This window comes from Ambystoma mexicanum, chromosome 10 (genome assembly GCF_040938575.1).
Source record: "Ambystoma mexicanum isolate Mex_15411 chromosome 10, UKY_AmexF1_1, whole genome shotgun sequence".
NCBI lineage: Eukaryota > Metazoa > Chordata > Amphibia > Caudata > Ambystomatidae > Ambystoma > Ambystoma mexicanum.
This window is the reverse complement of record NC_090932.1, coordinates 229,548,893-229,570,240: the sequence shown is the minus strand read 5'-3', so window position 1 is coordinate 229,570,240 and position 21,348 is coordinate 229,548,893.

The window sequence follows — 21,348 nt, the reverse complement described above, 5'->3', positions numbered from 1 at the left end:
AAATATGTATTTGTTTCAAATCTAGATTTGTGTGTAAGTTGACAGGAGGAGTGGACTTTCTGCAGGCTGTAAAATGACATCACTCTGACTCACAGTTCATTCCCCAATCAAATGATAAATGGAAGTTTGACCAATTAGAAGCTGAGAGAGAGGTAGGGTCAGTGATGCTAGAACACACCCACATTCTAAACACATAAAAGCAGACAGACAGGACAGATAGGGACTTTCCAAATCCATCTGCAGCGGGACGCTCTGCCGGAAAAATCCATACTTACCTTCATCAACCTACAGAAAGCCAAACTAGAGACTTCAATCTATCCAGACCAGAGAGAAAGCAGTGCTGTACTAAGAGACCAGACCAGAGAGAAAGCAGTGCTGTACCCAGAGAGACCCAGACCAGCAGAGAGAGTGACCAGAGCCCAGTCTAAAACCCTGACCAGATCCGTGATGAGGCCCATTTAATTCAAGAATATAGTGTGAGTACCCAGCAGAACTGTGTAGAACCAATCTCTTAGTTTAAATTCATCTAATTCAATCTATTTAACCTAAGTAGAACTGCCTCCTAGCTGTCACCTGTCATTTCTAGTTGCAAGCTGCACTTGTCATTTTGAGCTTTTGAAATTTGCAAACCCAAAAACGACCTTTATTAAATCGCTCATATCTCCGCGACCGTTTGGGCTAGAGACTTGCAGTAACTTTCCTCTGATAGCTTAGAATCGTAGCTTTGAATCGCACCAAGAACCGCATTCCTACCCCTTATAGTTTTACCGCAATCGCGGAACACGCATCCGCGAATTTTACCGCGATTTGCAATTTCTTCACATGTAAAAACTGCTGCTGCTTGCCTTCCATTTGCCAGAAATTCGTTTAACCTGCTAACTATCCCTGCCTCACTGCTAGTGTGAGCCTGGACTGATATTAACTAGATACCACTCACCCTGAACCTCTGAAAGGGAATTAAAAAGCATTTCCAGCATATTTCTCATCCATTGCTAGCACATATCAAAGCATTTGGGCCTGTGTTTTCAAAACTCCTATCTGTTTTCTGTAAGCTTGGGGGGATTGAACTGATTATATTGATTGCATTTCTGAGAACTGTGTGCTTCCTTCCATTTCCTTGCATTGCATCAAGGGGGGGAGGGGATTGCCAGAGAAAAGTGATTACCTTGTTTGTTGAAATCATATTGAGTATTTTCTGTATTGCATTTTCATTCAACATTACATCCATTTGAGCTTACATAAAGCATCCTCTACCACATTATACTTTTGTTCCTATTTACCAGTGTGCTACCTTATCCATTCATGTCAACTCCTTATTGATTATAAGAAGTGTGCTAGTGCCAGATTCTCCGTTGTTGATCTTTATCATATCAGATTCAGTGTGCTGTTCAATTATTAATTTATTATAAAGCGTGATATATATATCTATTTTAAGTTATCAAATAAACCTTTTAAACTTGCAAAACAGAACTACTTCTTGGCTCAGTGGGGTCAGGGGGATTCCAAGAGAGGGGTGTTATATAGGGGTAGTCATCCAGAACGCATGAACCGGACCTAAAGATATATCAATAAGGGTTTTCATTCAGTATTCTAGACTAGGCGTTAACTTAGCTGTAGTGCTGAATTGAATCCTCTTACAATAGCGCGATTGAATCTGAATTTAACCATATCGTGATCATTAATGCTCATTTTGGTGACCTCTAGGTTAATTGTCCTCATATGAATAGTTTCAGATACAAATATGTAATTAAGCACCAAGCTTTGGTCTGATCTGCTCCAAGTAGGCTGGGCTGGAATCTCTCCTGCTGTCTTTTCATTTAACATCACCAGCCTACGAAGGTCCATTTCTTGACACCATTTGCGGACAGTCAGATCATGTGATCTGTTAGGAAGCTTCTTGCCGCTAAGTGGCTCTTTGTTTGTGGTACATTCGATGTTTAGGTCACCACATAGAATTATGTCTGTGGAGTTTTCCTTTGAGTAGGTCGTCGATGACGGTTGTTATTTGGTCGATAAAGTCTAGAGAGCCGGTAGCTGAATGGTTCCAATATAGGTTGATGATGTAGATAAGTGACACATGAGTCTTTCCAGTTTTCAGTGAGCTGACAGTGGTCACCAGAATACATGGTAAAATGTTACAGGATTTCTAAATCCTGAAGCCAGAGGCTTTTTTTTACCAAAAGAGAGCAGAGGAGGCCTGCCATTGGTCTACCTTTTGACTGATTTATAGCTGAATTTAATGCTATTTCATATACTTCTAATGATGGATTTTCAGTTATCCAGGTTTCTTGCAGGCACACAAGGTCGAGATCTTCAGCCCATGCTGTTGATAAAAAGTGCATAAAGCCCCTTGTATTCCAGGAGCCCAGAGTACAAATGGTGAATCCATCCGGTGCATGGAGTTACTTGTCATGTTCCATTTTTAAAGTGCCAGCAAGCCAAGACCAGTCATTTACTCTGTCTGCCAAGTTCACCTGTGGCTCAGTATCATCTGGTTTGAGTGTTGATCTTTTTGAGCCTTTAATTGTTATCCTTATGAGATCACCCGTCTGAAGTTTGGTTAAAGATTCAGAGATTAGAGGGCTTGTCATCGGCGTGGCTGGTGTGGGCAGTGCATCGACATGGTTTTTCAACACATCAGCTTGCTTCAGGTTCGCTCTTGGGTCTGACGATCTGGGAACGCCATTTCCTTCGGGCCCAAGCAAGGTATTGTCAACAACTTTGGTGATGTCGAGTCCCAGTGACAGCAACATAGGCCCAGCTTCCAACAGAGCGTCAGCTATCAGCTTGGACTGTAGATGGAGAATCACTGCGTCATTTTTCTTTTCATTGAAAAATTTGACGGTTCTTAAGTCCTCTGATTCAATGGCTCTGAGACTCAGAACAAGGTGACATAGCCATAGCACATTGTGTCGATTTAAAATTAAATCGTCCGAGGACTCTAAACGTTCCAATAACAGATGATGTCTGGTTTGCTTTTTTGGTATTGAAGGGTTATTTCTTTTGCCAGTTGTTTGAAATTGCATTTTAATGATTCTGTCACATTTGAGCGATTATTTGCAAGATTGCCTGTGGCCAGATCTGGCTTGGCCATTAGTTTGTGGTCATTAAGCATACCAATCTGGGCGTTACGAAGGTGGCTATGTAAGACTTGGGTTGATTTGCAAGGGGAAGGTCTAGCTGTCGTGTCTTGCTCACTTGTAAGGACACTTGTGCATTGGTAGTTAGCAGAGAACTTTGCTCGTTTTTCATCCATGGTCATAAAATGGACCTCTACTTGTACTTTTTCGTTTTGAGTCGTGACAGCTGATTGGATCAGTTGGCATGATCTTAATGCCTTATTTCGCCGAGTCAGGTCAGTCACCTCTTCTGAAACCGCCTCACAAGGCTCAACATTGGGCTCCTCACATACTGCCTGCGTAGGTGTAGATAACTTTGCTCGTTTTTCGTCCAGGGTCGTAAAGGAGACTCCTACTTGTACTTTTTCGTTTAGAGCCATAACAGTTGGTTGAATCAGTTGGCATGATCTTGACACCTTATTTCGACAAGTCGAGTCAGTTGTTTCTCCTGACACCGCTCCACAAGGCTCCACGAGGGAGTCCTCACATACTGCCTGCGGGGGTGCGTCAGGCTCGCCCGTTTCAGGGCCATCCTCGTCTTCATATGTTGACATTTTCAGCATATTGTCAGATATGTCACTGATACAAATCTGGTCTGCCACTGCTTCAACTGACGATGGCTTAGAAACGAACGGATTACATTTAGTTTCTTGGGCTTTACCTTTGACAATAGTTCTATTGACTGTTACGTTTACTGTTTTTATATTCCGTAGAAACTTCTGAGAGTCATTGCCCCGTCTCACTTTCTTTGTTAGTTGATTTTTAGGTTTTTTCAGGCACACACTCGAAGGCTGTGGTTTAGAAAGCTTCGGTCCTTGGCTGTTCGGTTGGCCTTTGAATATGTCAAATAAGTCGAGATGAGTAACTTCGTTCACATGCTCTGAAGAAGGGTTGTCAGGAATCCCAGGATGTTGGTTGGTAATTCCATTAGATGTTGACGCCTTTTGGGGGTTTTGGAGTGCCACATTTCCTGTAGATTGACTCTTTTTTAATATCTCTGTAAACAGGCCAGTTGGCAAATCGTCTTGAATGGAAATGTCATTTACTGAAGGTTGTATATTCGCTCGAACTTTCTTGTCTGTATTTGTATCGACAGGCACGTCATCTGAATGAGTCAATGCTACAGTCGGCAATAAAGACTGTTCGCCGACCACCTCTCCCTGAGACAAAGCGTCTGGCCGCACCAGGTCATACTCGATTTCAACACAGATTGCTGCGTTCTCCTTGGATGCGACAGACGCACGCAGATCTACATTGGTTGAATCTAGAAGCATGTAGTTGCTGTGAAGCTGATTTCCGTTAGCGCATGGAGTATGTTGATGTTTAACTCGGTTGTTTCTTCCAACTGAGTCACATGACTTGTTTTTTTGTTTGAAGAGGTTCAAAGCTTCTTTAGCAACTTCTGCCAAAAGGTTTTTGTCCGAATAGGCGTTTTTAGTGTGCTCAACCATAGAGTCCATTGCCCATTCCATCTTCTTATTCAGCCCGTGCAGCGCATCTTTACAGTAGGTGTTTTAATTTTCGAAAGTCAGTAATTTAGTGTTCATTACAGAGACCAGTAGAGAGGTCTTTAATGTTGTCATTGAAATGCTGATGCATTTTAATGAATGATGCAATGGTTATAGCTATGGATGACATTATAGTCGCTTGTAAATCTTGCAGAGTGTAGATTTTCCGAGCTGCCCTCGGCCTTTTCAGCACGCCGAGTGCCACTCCTTAGGCGATTGAGCGGTCTCCTGATCTTTTGGAACGGGCATTCCATTAGCGAGGAGTCTGAAGAAGATGATAGCTCCGATGAAGAGTCTACAGCAAATGGGCGAGTGTTTGTGGCACATCTGCCTTTTGGCGTTTGAACATTTGAAGAGTTTAAAGAGCTTTTGGACTGGTGTTCACCATTTTAGCTTTTTTTTCTGTGAGCAACTGATACTGGGTGAGGGGTTACAGTCAAATTTTCTGCGTTTGCAGAGACTCTTTTCCCAGATAGCCATTTGCCGTTGTTGATCCAACACTAGGAGGCTTGCGGCAGCAGCAGACTCAGTGACTGGCACTAAGGGTACAGATGTAGAGTTCGATGTACTTTTTAAGGTTCTTACTTTATTGAGACGAGTAACATCAGTTAACAGTTTGTTAACAACTTCCAGCAAGTTCCGTCTGTTGTCGTTATACTGTGAGTCATTTGGATCTTTTGGATCAAGAAACTTGGATTTAGGCTGGGTTTGTGAGTTTGCCTGATGTGAATCCCCTTTACTGCCGCCCAGTCTTGTGGGAGACAGAACACACTGTCATCTTCAACAGTGTTGTAGACAGCTGCGGTCTGAGCGGTAACATAACGCCTAAGTGATCAGAGGCACTGTAGAAATGAGTGCAGGAAGCCCTCGGATTTGTACTTTCACTTTCAACAAGATGTAGACTGGGGCGTCTCGATACGAGCAGGTGACCGTTTTCCCCAGTTACGATTACGGAGGACATGTTATAGTCCTTTCAATTAGCAGGAGCCAATGTGCAAATTTTCGGGCTGCAGTGATACAATCCCTGGGCTTCAGGCTAAGAATACGTATTGTAGCCCTATTCTAGATTAGCCAAAGCGGTATATACAACAAACAGGGAGGTTAAGAAAGAGGCTGTTGCAGTTGTCCAGCCTACACAGTACCAGGGCTCTACAGACATTGAGCTTCTGGGGGAAATTAAGGAACTGTACAATGCCTCCAAGTAGGTCAACCTCAAATCATGGGCTTTATTTACAAGCTCCAAAATGTAAGGAGTACAAGAGAGAGAAGACAAAGATAACCCCAAGGTTTTTGACCTCACCGCATTGTAAGAGTACACAGCCCAATGACAGCAGCCACAGGGTAGGAGAAAAACAGGGTACAGGTGTCATAATAAGAAAGATCTCTGTTTTACTGGCATTGAGACAGAGATTGTTAGCCGCACACAATGCCTCACTGATGGTCAGACAATCAGGGATAAAACACAAGGAGAACAAATTAGTTCAGGGAAGTTTACGGAACGCTGTGTGTCATTAACATAACACTGAAAATGAGAAAAGAAGACAGACATCAGGTGATCCAGAGGGAGGAAATAGATATGTAATTGCCACAATTATAGGATAAAACCCTGGGGTACTCTGCAGGTACACAGTGAGGTGGTGGAGTACAAACAGCCAAGTTGCAGCTGGGAAGGTTGGTTAGTGAGGAAAACAGATGAGCCAGTTCAGTGCCCGGTACATGATGCTAAAGGTATCAGGTAGCCGTTTGATAAGGATACAGTGGTTCACTGTGTAAAAGTTGGACAAGACATCAAGGAGCACTATCCTCAATTGTAGTAGAATCATAAATACCATATACACTTTTGAGACAGAGATTGTTAGCCGCACACAATGCCTCAATGGCTTTCAGACAATCGGGGATGATAAATGAGGAGAACAAATTAGTTAGAGGGAAGTTTAAGGAAAGCTGTGTCTCAGTAACATAACATTGAAAATGAGAAAAGAAGAAACACATTAGGTGAGCCAGAGGTAGGAAATAGAAATGTAATTGGTACAATGATAGGATAAAGCCCTGGGGTGCTGTGCACATACACAGTGAGGTGGTAGAGTACAAACAGCCCAGTTGCAGCTGGGAAGCATGGTTAGTGAGGAAAACAGATCGCCAGTCCAGTGCCAGGTCCATGATGCTAAAGGTATCATGTAATCTTTTAATAAAGATACAATGGTTCACCATAAGAAAGGTGGGCGAGACATCAAGGAGCACTATCCTCAATTGTACTACATTCGTGCATACCATATACACTTCAATTATATAATTCCACCATATTACAAATACTTTATACTCCCCCTACATTACCTATAATTACTATACACATATTACTATACTGTGTGTTGCCAATGGACAGATTTTCGGGGGCATGGCCTATGGGCATTCCCCCAACAATCTGGCCACTAGCCACAACCACCATAACAGATTCCACGCATAGTACATACCATAATACATACAATACGCCTTCAAATAACAAAACTCACCCAGAACCCCCTGCCATCTATATAATTTCTGCGAACAGTAAGAGGTGACTGAGGACTGGGCTGCACCTGCACACCCCTTTTCACCTATAAAACAGCTTCATATTATCTTCATTCTACTCCCCTACCCTTTCCATGCCCTCTTTCAGCCATCAAATAACCCCAAATGTGTTTTCCAGACTGTTAGTTCTCAGTGCTGTCTGCTTACCACTTTTTTCACCTAAAAAACAGCTCCATATCATCTTTATTCTACCCCCACCCTTTCAAACCCCTCTTTCAACCACCAAATAACCCCAGATGTGTTTTCCAGACTTTTTCCCCAAAAATATGACACACTGCATGCTTTTCACCATCCAATCAGCGTGCGCATCCGATTGCCCGCGGACATCATGCCAGACCCTGATTGGTCCATGGGGGTGTCCATGGACCGAATAGGGAAGTGAGTCCGCGGACCAGATCCAGATTTCACAAATTTATTTGTACCTACCTTTTGGCCGTTTTTAAAAAAACTACTGGACAGATTTACATCCAATTTACAAACGCGCACTTTCAGAACCAAACCACTGCTCCTGGTGCAAATCTGGTGAAAATCCATCAAGCGGTCTGGGCTGTAGGCGTGAGCAAAACATTTTTTCTATTGAGTCTATGAGGATTTCGACACATTTTAGGTTCTCCCCAAAGTTTGGTGAGGTTCTTCGGGTTGCAGGAGGTGGAGGGCGAGTCACCAGCGGCCTACAACAAAAGATGCAAGAAATAATAGGGTTGGTCCTAGGCTCCACGGAAGGAGAAACGGTCACCCTAGACAGGGTGCACCGGGCAGGAGGGGATACGCCTGGTCCATGCTCAGTCTTGGCACACATGCATTACTACGGTGACAAGATGAGGATTCTCGAAAAAGCGAAACGCTTGAAGGAGGTGAATTATGGTGACTCAAGGGTGGCTATCTTCCAGGACCTCTCGCCCCACATGCTATTGAGGTGAAAGAAGTGCGGGACTCTCAGTAGATGGCTGCAAGAGAAGGGGGTGAGGTACTGCTGGGGGTACCCCTTTGCACTTGTGTTAGAATGGGAGGGTGAGCGTCACCATCTGGTGGCGGAGGAGGAGGAGATACAATGGGTCACGGAGGACTAAGGGGCCGCCGAGAAGGGTCCACTTCGGAGTGCAGTGGTCATGGATTGGACCCTAACCGGGGACCCGAGGCCCGGAATCGGCGCGAGGAAAGTGCAAGGCGAAATGAGTCTGGAAGTATCAGAAACTCAACAACCCCCAATGTGGAACGATGATACTTGAAAGGGTAGGACGGTCTTCCTATATGGGCTCCCTGAGTTATCTGGGGTCACCCCAGAACACTTTCGGGGGTTTCACTGGAGTCAAAAAGTTTAAAGGGGAGGTCATTTATGGCTGCCGAAAGGGCGGTCAGTTGTTCCGGTCATCATAAATTGAGTTATGGAATTTGAGGGGGGGTGCGGGTAGAGGGCACACAGTTACTGGAGGGGGTATCTGGGAGTTGGGTGAGTTGGTTCACAGTTTAATTCAGAGTCGTGAGAGGGCACTCCCCCCGGATGGTTTGGGGATAAGGGGGACAGAAGGGCTGCTTAATATGGTGCTCAAGGCAGGGGACGAGTCCATCATGGTTCGACAAGCGTGCCCAGCATGATGGGGGCCTGGGATTAGGACAGGGGAGGGTGTGAAGGGAGGGGGTGGGATGCTGGCGATGGGAGGGGAGGAAGGGGAGGGTAAGATGGGGAATCTCATTCAACGAAATTCATACGCATCAGTGGCCATGTGCCTCACAGGATATACTAGGGGTAACCAGCGAAGGGTAAAGAAGGGGTATGGTTGAGGTGGCGGTAGGTACGCTGAGCGTGAAGTGACTGAACTCCCAAAACAAGAGATCCCTGACTAGCAACATGTTCTGCAAACAGAAACTGGCGGTCCTCTTCCTACAAGAGGCCCACTACTGGCAGGGGGCAGAATCACTGATAAAGGGTAAAGAGATTGGTAGGAATGTTTGGGCCTCTCACAAAAACTCTAAGAAGGAAGGGGTGGGCATATTGCTGGGTAAGTCCATCCGATTAACGTGGATTCAGGTCAAGAGGGGATTCTTAGGTATAAAAGGCACGCACAAGGGAACACGGATCACGCTTGCTACCCTGTATGCGCCTAACGTGTGGCAGGTGGGGTTCCTGCATCAGGTGTTTAAGATGATGGATGGCTGGGTGGAAGGTGCGATGTTGTTAGGGGGGACTCCAACCTGGTGGTGGACCCCAAGCTGGACTGGTGGTCAGCGAAAGGGGCAGGTATGAAAGGGGCGGCCAAAGACAACTTAGCTCTGCGAGACCTCCTGCAAGATCACTTTTGGGTGCATGTCTGGCAGAAACATTAGCCAGGTCCGGGGGCTACATGTTCTTTCCCCCCCACATCAGACTTGTACAAGGATTGACCTCCTCCTGATCCTGAGAGAGCGGGAAGGCGAGGTTGGGCAGGGTGGAGGGGATCACGTGGTCAGACCATGAGCTGGTAGTGGTGTACTGGTAGCTCCCTGAGCCCACCAGGGTTTTAGGTGGAGGTGCAATGACACTTTGCTGAGGGATCGAGAATTTAAGGATTTCCGGGGGAGCGAGATACAGGCTTATTTTGAAACTAATGACAATGGGCAGACGGGTATGCCGACGGTCTGGGAGGAAGCCAAGGCCACCTTTAGGGGACTACTTATCGCGGAGGGGTCTCGTAGGAAGCACAAAAGGGGGTAAATTGAGGGTAAGAAGTTCTCTCAAGTTAATTGAGAGAACTGGAAACGCTGTGCTCTAAGCTGACCCAAACGGGACGCAGACAGGGACGGGCTACTGGGTGAAATGAGGGACAAGAGACAAGAACTCACATGGTCCTGATTGGGGAGGTTGTGATTCACCCGACAGAGGTACTATGAAAGGGGGGTACGGTGGGGACCCTCCTGGTGAATAGGAGGAGGGGTTGTAGGGAGGAAAGGAGGATAGGAGTATGAGATACAGGGGGATGTGTGGTGAGGGGGTAGGGACATCTTGACTGGCTTCGCAGATTTTTATAGGGAGCTATATGCTAGAACGGCAGAGCAAGCTGTGGAGGCGGTCTGGCAGTACCTGTCTGAGCAAAATCTACCTAGGCTCACGAGGGCAGAGAACGAGGCTCTAGAGGTCGGGATAACCCGGGAAGAAGTATTGGGGACCATCCAAAGGCTGAAGACAGGGAATGCTCTGGGAGATGACAGCTTTACGGATGACTTTTACAAGCAATACCAAGCCCCACTGGCGGCGCCCCTGGCTAAACTGTTTAATTCTATAGTGGGGGAGGACACAATACTGTTGACGTTTCTTCAGGCCCTAATAACAGTCAACCCGAAACCAGGGAAGGACCAAGCCAATTGTTCCTCATATAGGCCGATCTCCTTTCTTAATGTGGACCCCAAGATCTTTGCCAGAAACCTGGCATTGCGCTTGGAGTCTTACCTCCCCCGATTGATTCACCCTGACCAGGCAGGCTTTGGGCTACACAGGCAGGGAGCGGACAACATGCGAAAGAGGCTTCACGTCTTAAAAGCGGCTGTGGCGAAGGAGGAGGGGGTACTCTTGCTGGCCCTGGACGCAGAGAAGGCGTTCGACTGGGTGAGTTGGGCCTTCATAGGGGAGGTCTTTACATCTCGAGGGATGGGCCCCAGATGAGCGAGTTGGATATTGGCCCTATGCTCAAAGCCGACAGCTAAGGTGGTGGTCAACATTGAATCACTGACTTTTCCATTACAGCGGGAAACGCACCAAGGGTGTCTTCTCTCCACGCTCATTTATGCATTGATAATTGAGCCATGGGCGGCATCAATCAGGGACAATGAGGGGATTAGAGGTGTCACAGTGGGTGGGGTTGAGGGTAAGATCAGTTTCTTTGCGGATTACGCCCTGCCCTACATCACTAGACTGTACCACTCAGTTCCCCCTTTGCTGGAGAGTTTGCAGTATTATGGGAGGCTATCAGGGTTCAAAGTAAATCTGGGAAAGTCAGTGGCATATGTGACAGGGGGACTGTTGGATATGGAAAAGGAATACATTACGGGGCTTCCGTTTAAGGTGCAGGATGATGCTTTCCAATACCTCGGGGTCCAAGTGACACAGCGCTTTGAGGATCTTTTTCCCAGAAATGTCCTCCCCCTTTGGTCCGCCATAAAACATGAAGAGGTGGTCGGGCTCAGGGCTGTCCTGGATGATGCGTTTAAAGTGCATAGAGATGGTGGTTCTCCCCAAATTCTTATTCTTAAATCAGATGTTGCCCGTAACAATACCTGCGTTGTTTTTCTTTTGAGGTCAAGGTGGCAATGTTGCGGTTTCTCTCGGTGGGGGCCCAACATAGGGTCACCTACAGGACACTGACCCTGCCAAAGGAGAAGGGGGAGTGGGATTTCCCTGACCTGGTGACGTATTACAGGGCAACACAGCTCTGGGCTTTAGTGGATCACTTTGGCCCGCTTTTAGGGAAACAATGGGTTGCAATGGATAATGTGGTATTAGCCCCGGTTACATTAGATGAATGGTTGTTGGTCCATATAGCCCATTTCCCGAAGAGAGTGCTTCATCACCCAATCCTAGAGGTCCTGTGGTCCATGTGGAGGGAAGAAGGGGACAATGGTGGCTCACAACGTGGCAGTTGCTTTTGAGCTGCATCTGGGATCCCCCACTCAGGGGTGGGATTGAGGAGCCACTGGCATTCCAGCCCAGGACGAGGCTGGGCTGAGTAGGGCAGGGCAAATGTGTGAAGGGGACACCTTCATCTCCCTGAGTAGACTGGAGGAGGCCCTGGGACTTTGCAAATTGTCACCCTTTTGTTTCTTGCAATTGAAGGGGGTTCTGTCTGAGGGACGCTGGGGGGGGAATCTAAGAGGGAACTGACGAGCTTCAAGAAAATGTTCATCACACAGAGGGGATCCAGAGGGCTGATAGCTGGATTGTATAGGAGGATCCTTCTGCCGATCCCGAGGGACCCCCCTCCATCCAGAATCAAATGGGGACAGGATCTGGGCAGGGATATTGAGGACACTGTATGGGCTCAGATGTGCAGGAGGGCTCATTACTCCACAACCTCGCTCCAGTATAGACACCAGGCCCTGAAGCTATTACATAGATGGCACTACCCCGTCAATGATGGTTGCCCACATGAGGGAGTGATATGACCCACATTGCTGGAAGTGCCACTGGGAAAAGGGGGACTATATTCATGGGGTTGCTCAAAGGTCCAGGCATACTGAAGGGGAGGTCCTGTCCTGGATAAAAGTGGTCGATGGGATTCAGAGGGAGCTCTCGCCATGGCTTCTCCTTTTCGGAGTAGGCACAGAAGTAGGCACAGAAGAGGAGCCGGAACAGGGGCACATGTTTCAGATCATGATAGTTGCCGCGAGATGCTGCCTGGCCCAACTGTGGAAAAAAACATGAATGCGGGTTGAAAAGGGTTGGGTTCTAAAGATTTGTGCTATATATGATATGGAATATCTCACACACTTCGTAGATGAGTCCAGGTCTGACAATGAAGGCCTATGGCTCCCTTTCTTTGAGAAGCATGGGCGGTGAGATCGACTTAATTGTCTTGGTTATAGGGGAATGATTTACTGCTGATCTGTGTTGTCTTAACAAAAATGCCAATAAAGTTTGATTTTTTAAAAAATAAATCCCTCTATTCATTGGCTAATACCGTAATATTACCTCTAGATTTATTTAGTAATGTTTTTAAAAAAACATCCAAGTAACAATCCATGTCCTACTTTACATAAAACACATATTAGCCTATTTTTCCATTTCAAACTTTTATTTTGCATGTTTATATTCACAGACAATATTACACATATATTTTAAAACTTTGCATCTAGCAACATTACGTAAGCATTCTTTAAACCCTTTGGCAATCTAGCTTGGTATATGACTATAGAGTCATTACAAACAAGCCAATCTACTTTTGTACGCACCCATGTCGTGAAATGTCCAGATTCAATGGATGACCCCTCATGAAAAATAATTGCACACATTTTTTTCTTATTAACAGAAACTTGACTATCTACAAAATGCATCATTGACGTGTTAATTTTCCTACCATCTACACTGTATCTTTGAAACATAATCAATACATACTAAAACTAGATTTTGCAGTGTTGATTGTAAATTACAACCACAGTCACTGCATTGCATGTCATTGAATGCTTTAGTTACAAGATCAGAAAATGTTAAACTTTTCTGATCAGGCACATGCAGATAGACAAAACTTTCACATAAATCTGCAGTAGAATAACCTTTCTTACATTTTGGACACATATGATACCACTCACAACTAATTCCTACATTGCCATCTACATTGAAGGTTTCCTTCACTAATAACTCAAAGACAGACATTAAAAATTCTTGACCATCTTCCTGTGTATTTTGAGAAAATTGTTGATTTCCACTTGCAACAGCTACTACATTTCAGATTGACATTGCCAAATGTAAACTGTGTGGATTTCATCTACAAATATCTTAAGAAATTAAAGTTCAACACATAGTTGCTTCTCTGCTGTAGAAGCTATTTCTTGCATCAGTGGAGTCATTTGAAACAACATACACAAAGCTGCATTACAAAAGCATTCAACTCCTGTTTCATTACTAAAGCTGCAATGAGAGTATGTTATAGTTGAACGACTCTCCAACTCTGTTAAATTCTGTCGTTTTTTAGTCTTACAAGGACTGATTTCATTTGAATGTGCTTTCACCGACTCCTTACGTTTCCTGGATGAGTGCTTCGCAGGTACAGGTATAAGGTTCAGGTGAGGAGCATGCAGCACATGCAACCTATTATATTCTTCGATGCAAGAAATGTCAGCTGTCACTTTCCTTTCATGAAAGTTTATTAAAAAGAAACCTTCTATATTTTTCACACGTGACAAAGCTACATATAACATTCCTTCTTTAAACACTTTATGTCCAATGTCAATAAGTGCTGCTTCTAAAGTCAACCCTTGTGATTTATGAATAGTTATTGCATAAGCATAGCACAAAAGAAAAACTCCTCTTATCACAAAGGTCCTTAAAAAGCATGAAATGTGCAGAGCTCCGAGAAATTAAGGGAGTTCATTCTACACGATCAAACTTAACTTCAACATGTTCAATATTTGTACTGTGAGGAAAAGTGTGAAATGCAATCACTCTTCCCATCGCTCCATTGACTAGACCAATTTCTACATTCAAGTTCCTCTTTAACATTACTCATGCATTGATACACAGTTTTAAAACTCCTTCCAGACCTGCCGTTTTAGAAATTGAATTCTCTAGTTGACTTAATTCGAGCTTTTGCTCGCTTATCCAACTCTAAAGGCATAACATGACCATTTAAAACATCACACAATTTTATCTCTACAATATTTTGCTTCTCTGACAGTAGCATTGTAGAGTTAAACGTGTTACACTCTGCAAGTGTGCATATCAATGCAACACAAGAAATGTGTCTTTCCTTAAAAGTCAACATGACATCAGACAGATCGCAAACTGCATGAAACATGTTAGAAAACAGTCTTCCCTTTACAACTGCTTTCAAATTTTCCTCAAGAACACCTATACGAATATTATTAACCATTTCTGCATTCTCTAAGTCTCTAGATTGCCTCATATTAATGGTAAGTTCCTGGAATTCAAAACAATTCCAAAGGTTAAAATGACCGATACTTCCTATACTTAGATTGCAGCATTCTGAAAACTGGTTGACCTTCCACAGGAGTTAATTGTAACAAGTCTCAAAAAGTACATGTTTACCTCCAAACAAAATATTGTAGTCAGTCTTCAAATCCTCTTGCATTCGCAAGTGAATGAAAGCTAGCATCAAGTAAGACACCATACATCCTGTACAACGATAACGTCCTCTGAAACCATAACGTCCTTTGCAAACACATGACCTCAGCTGCAAACTTCTCAGCCAAAGCCACTTCATGGATTCAATCTTTCATCTCTAACGGGACAATGAGAGTTTTTGCCCCGACAGCAATGCCTGACCCAGCACCTGTTCTGTACGGAGTCCCCCAGGACTTGTGCATCTCCCCTACATTGTACAACATTTTAACAAAGCCGTTCTTTGACCACCTCAACAGTGTGGGTGTCACCTACACTAACTATGCAGATGGCACCCAAATACTAATACCCCTCTCAGGCTCTTATGATACCGAATTCAAACTTCATGGCCTCTGAATGACGAAAAAAACAGAGATACTATTGATCAGCTCCCAAAACCGCTTAAACAAACTGTCTGATCAATTCAAATCTTTTGTTATCGATGATATCACCATCAAAGTAGCTAAAGAAGTTAAAACTTTAGGGATTTATCTAGACGCAACACTCACCCTAACCAAACAAGTTAATGCTACAACCTCCTCGGTGGCCTATACAGCAAAACTCATCACAGCCTGTAGGCAATTCCTATCCACTGGCTGCTGTATCACCTTGCCCAGAGCCCTCATATTATCAAAATTGGATTACTGCAATGCCCTATATATCGGCACTGGTTGCCTTAACCTAAACAAACTCCAAGTACTTCAGAATAACGCCTTAAGAGCGGCATTAAACATACCGAAATCTAACCACATTACTGCCACCAAGGTCCACTGGCTTCCAGTGAAGAACAGGATCGCCTTCAAAACACTATCAGTAACCCACAAGTGCCTTGCGAACAAAGCCCCTAAATACCTAAACTGCAGGTTCACCAAGAACCAAACTTACATATCTACCAGAGCCTCGCAGGTCAACCAACTAACGACACCTAGGTACAAATTAGAAAAAACAGGAGGCAAGAGTTTTCCAGTCTTAGCCTCTAAACTCTGGAATGCCTTGCTATCAGGCCTGAGAACTGAGACAGCCTATTGGGCCTTTCAAAAAACCTAAAAACTTGGCTATTCTCAAAAGAATAATATTACGTAAAAATTAGATGACACACGTAGAGAAATGTATGTATATTACAACTGTGCATTGCCTTGCATCTAAATGTGTTTACACCTGCACTGTAACTGTACTATTTACTGTATTTTTATGTGTCACCTTACCTTTGTATATACCTTCAAATGTAAATTGTAAATTAAACCACTTGTAACTCTATGCAAACCTTTGGGTTTGGTGCGCTTTATAAATAAACAAACAAATAAATAAATAAATACTCACTTCATCTGGAATCAGGGTATTTCATTTTCTAAGAACTTTTCCTACTTCTTGTGCTGCACTTGATGCAAGTTTCCGATACTCTAGTTTGTTGTCATGCCCCACTGGTAACATCAGCAGGCGATGTAAAGTAACACCTCCTACATTACATGCTGCTAAACCTGTCCGAGCCGTTACAATACATGGCAAAGAGGAATCTGTTACATTTTGAATCATACCGCTTATTGCATTAATTAAAAAAGATGTACCTGTTCCTGCTTGTCCACTAACATACAACAATACAGGTTTGTATTGCACACAAGAGCATTCACACTTGACATGCAGTAAAGTATGTTAGAACCTATCTTTAATTTTATAATAAACTTATATATTAAGTTTACTAACAATTTCATCACAATTCACATCTGCAACTTTACTTTGTTGCATTGTGATTTCTACCTCCTCCATAGAAAGCTCAACATCAGTTTGAATAATTGGCTCACCAAGAACATTTTGACTTCCTGCTGCAGAATCTTGACTGCCCTCAGAGTCTCTTTTGCCAATTCAGCTGCCAAAAGTTCTTCTTGACGTAGTTCATTCTCCAGTAACTCCAAATACTGGTCACATTTTGGATATGTAATTAAGCATTTTCTTAGCAAAAAATGATTTTTCAAAAGTTTCAAAATTTCCAAGTAACTCAGTCTCTGCACGCCATGTAAAGAACTGCAAAAGAAAAAAAGAAAAAAATCCTTTTTCTCTGCAGTTTGGCAAGACCGTTTCATGTGAGGTTTGCCTTTTAATGTCTCACTAGACAACCACTACATCCATGTACTTTAAACCATCCTCTGTCACTGCCTCGGTCTATAAGGCTATATTGCGCAACTACAGTAATTGTTCTGTTTGTTTTATGAAGCTCAGATAGGATTCTATTTTTTCCCACTTCTCTTCTCAGGTGACAATGAAAGGGACCAGGAGGAGAAAGGTCAGTCACGCCTCGCTTGTAGGAACAGGCATGTTTGGGTGGGCTCAGTTGGCCCTAGGCATAACGAGACAGTTGTAGGGGAGGCCAGATAGGTTCAGGAAGATTACTGTAAGTGTAGAGAGGTGGGGAAAGAGAAAACAGGGACCTTAATGGGCAAGCCCCAGAGGCCCTCCCAAGCTCTCCCGAATAGCAATGTCCACTGATCAGTCTTCTGATGAGATTAAACACCATAGTGAGGCTTGGAGTATAGGGCCCCAGAAAGCCCGAAACTAGAACAGACCAAGAAGAAGTATTAAGATCGCCCTCTTGAACTGTAGGACACTTGCTTCGGATGCCAGGAAGGCCAATGCACCTGGACAAGGTAAGAGACATTTGAGAAGGGGAGGTTTCTGAGGGCAAAGAATTCAAACACCACTGAAGAGAAGAAACATCCTGATCCTTTTCCTTGCTTGTGAAGATCCGGTTTTATTTTGAGTTGCCCGATCTTGTAACCATCCCCGAATAAAAATAGCAAACACAGGGTCCATCTTTATCCCAAGAGGAACCCTGTGACATAGAGTATCACTATGTTTCCCCCGGCAAAAGGGAAGAAAATAATCCAGAAGCTCATGCTAACCAATAAACCCAGAGATATGGCCCTTGTCAAGGGTTTATTCAATATCTTGCCCTGCATCTAGGTTTCAGGACCCACCTATAGTAAATAGGCATCACAACCCACAGTGTTAAACCTAGGAGGACCAGAGAAATGTCAGCCCACCATGGTGGGGGTTTCAAAATTATCTCAATCATCTTCTGAGGACAGGAATAATTGTGCGTAAAGAGAAAGATGAAATGAACTGAGGTGTTGCCAATGTACTATGTGACAGGGAATAGTGGTTCAGCCTTCAAGAGGGTGGTGACATAGATATATGAGATTTTACAACAAATCATAAGCCATCAAAACAGCGGTCACTCTGGAGGGGCAGCAGAACATTACTCTCTGACTGATTCCTCATCAAGGAATGCTCCCCAATGACAAAAGTATGCTTTTCATTATAAAAATAAAAAGTAATTATGAGGTTCACTGCAGGAAACTCTAGGGGGGTGTAAACTCAACATGGAAGTAACCTTTTTCCTGCGATCGCCTACTAATTTAATCCACTAACATAGAGAAAAAGCAGTTAAAACAGTTCTCCCCCCGCCCCCTTACAGAAAAACATACAGTTAATACAAATTTAAAAGAAATTTGGTGGCCCATACAAACCATTCAATACAACCTAGTAAAAGATATTGATCCAAAAGGTTAACCTAGTATTTTCTTTTAATAATTTCATGTCACCACCATTCAGTAGTTCTGGAGACTCATTATATAGATGATTACAGCCAGGGAGAAGGAAATGAATGGTGCCTTCCCACTGATCCTTGTAACCCTGTAGTTTAAATGTCAGGACTTTTTAGAGCAGGCTTTGCAACTTTTGGCTCTCCTGATGTTTTGGAATACAACTCCCATCAGTGCTCCCTAGTATACTCAATGGTGGTGAGGGATCATGGGATTTGTAGTTCAAAATATCTGGAGGGCCAATGTTTGCAGAGCTCTGTTTTAGAAGAAGTGACGCTTTCCCAGATTTTGACTTCATTTTGAAAACACATGTTGTACGAAACCATGAGTCAGTCAATCGAAATGGCTCCCCAGAGTCCATGTTAATTTCTACCGGAAACATTTTTTTAAAAACTGGTTGGGCAAAATCCTTAGACACACATGAGGGAAATAGTTTGAAGACACCAACATATAGTATAGACATAACCTCATATTCCACAGCAAAGAACAATGAGAAAAGGCAACATAAACGTATCATTATTTTCCTAGGCCCTGCAATGGTGGTTATTGGGACAATGGTAAATAAAGGTTATACATTATCAGACACTGAAGACAACCAGTAGATTAAATGTCAAAATGACTTCTCTCTTCGCCTTATTACTGAGGGAGAGCTAGATAGAGAGAGAGAGGGAGAGAGAGAGAGGGGGGATGTGAGAGAGAACTAAATAACAAGCATGAGAGAGGGAGATGGCAAGCAATTGCCTACAACTCATATTTATTATATAAATTATGAGTCGAAGAAGAGTGATAGAATATGTCTCTGTTCATTAAGAATCAGATTCCTACAGAGATATTGTTAGATGCAGGTTCTCAAGTCCTGCGAGTTCAGGGCTCTACTGGCCTACAGGGAACTCTGGAGATGTTCTGTGGGCCTCATTTGTGTGGTTGCCCTGGTGTTCTGCTCCTCCTCCCCTCTCTCCATATCTCCCAGCACTCGCACTGTCTAACATAGAGCCACTTTGCAAAACATGTCCGGGGCCGGGCCTCTTTTGGGTGCCTAGTTCACCCATGCCCTCGTTTCACATTAAATGAAGAGAGGGGGAGAACAGCACCAACTTCACGTTACACCTTTGAATAGGACCTTCATGGCCTCTGTTGGGAGACGCATTTCAGTTTCTGGGTCCACAGACCAAGGCTTCAAGGTGGGCTGGCAGAGGTTCAGGCCCACAACAATACTTGTGTAGGAGACCTCGGCAGCTGACTAATTATTAGCGCCGCGACTCCTGTTAGCAGACACCATGGGCCCTTGCTGAAATCGAATGGAAAATGGCAATCAGAATTCGAAGGAGATATTTTTAGATTTTAATGAGTAACTCATCCAAACGCACTTGCCCTTCAGTAAGTTCCCACTCCATAAACGCAGTAATTGCCAAAATAAAGAGCAAGGTCTAATGTTTATTGGTGTGCAGTCGAAAGCAATTCCAGAAATAGTAGATACTAAATGGGGCTTCACTAAAGACAAATATTACATTAGTGAATTCCGTGTTACTGCTCATTGAAAAGGAGCAGTACGGAAACAGTTATCTACAGGGGTGTAAAGTGCAAGAGGGGCATGTGCAGTTCAATTCCCCAAACCAATAAACCAAGATGAAACATGTATACAATGTATTTTTATTAGTTACATGCATGCATAATTGAAGGTTAAAAGTTACTTCGGTGTGCTTCTTTTTTCCACACAATGAAAAAAAAAACAATCAAAATACTCTCCTTTTCTTGCGCTGCACCATGTGCTAATAGACGTAAATACCTTGGAAGGGGTCATTAACGCTTGGCATAAAGGCCCTTCCCTAACTTACAGTGCACATCTTTGCCTGGGAAAATAACTTGAGGGTGGGTCATTATGCCATGACAATGACCCCTACCTCAGTCTACAAGGCTTAATTATGTTATGACCCTGGAGAATAACAACAGGCCTCATCAGATCTCTCTGGGGAAAGATACGTTAACTGGATTTTCCATCAGTGATGAATATTCCACTTGTGACCTTCCACTGTGGTGAGGCAGCTGGAATGCCATGTTAAACATTTTGCTATGCAATCTGAGAGGATATTCAACCTCCAGGACACTTGCCAGAATGCAGGCAGAAATATTACATGTGCGGTGAAAGGGAATGAGGTAATATTTCAAACCCATAGCTCTGATCCCTCTCCATGAGAACTAGACTGATGACACTTCTTCCAAATAGAAACAGTCACTTCAAGGTTGTTCAACTCTCAAATAGGAAACTTATGAATTTGATGTAAGTCGATGTAATGACATATTAAAGCAACATGTGGATTGAGCCCACAGCTGTGCCATTGAGCAGGGAGAGACAGCAACTCTTATAAATGATCCAAGGGAGCCGGGACATATTCTCCAAAGATTCTTTCACCTGTGGCTTGTCTAATTTGCATGTCATCACTATTTTCACAGATCCACAGATCCAATGTTCGGTAAACAGTACCCGATACCCTATCATTCCTAGAATGACTAGTAGAGATGATTATAAAAGTAGGCAACTGTAAATGTACTCTCCTAGTTAATAGTACCTAGAACCTTACATAGGGGATCCTGAGGCCCAAGGTAGAATGGTGGCTGTGTGCTGACTTTAGGAACTTGAACAAAAGTGTACACATGTCCCAGTGGCCCCCACCCTAATCTCTAGCTGTATCTATCGGGGTCTTCCCTAAATGTCGGCTAACTCAACTCCTTCAGGGACTTCCTAACTGGCCCTA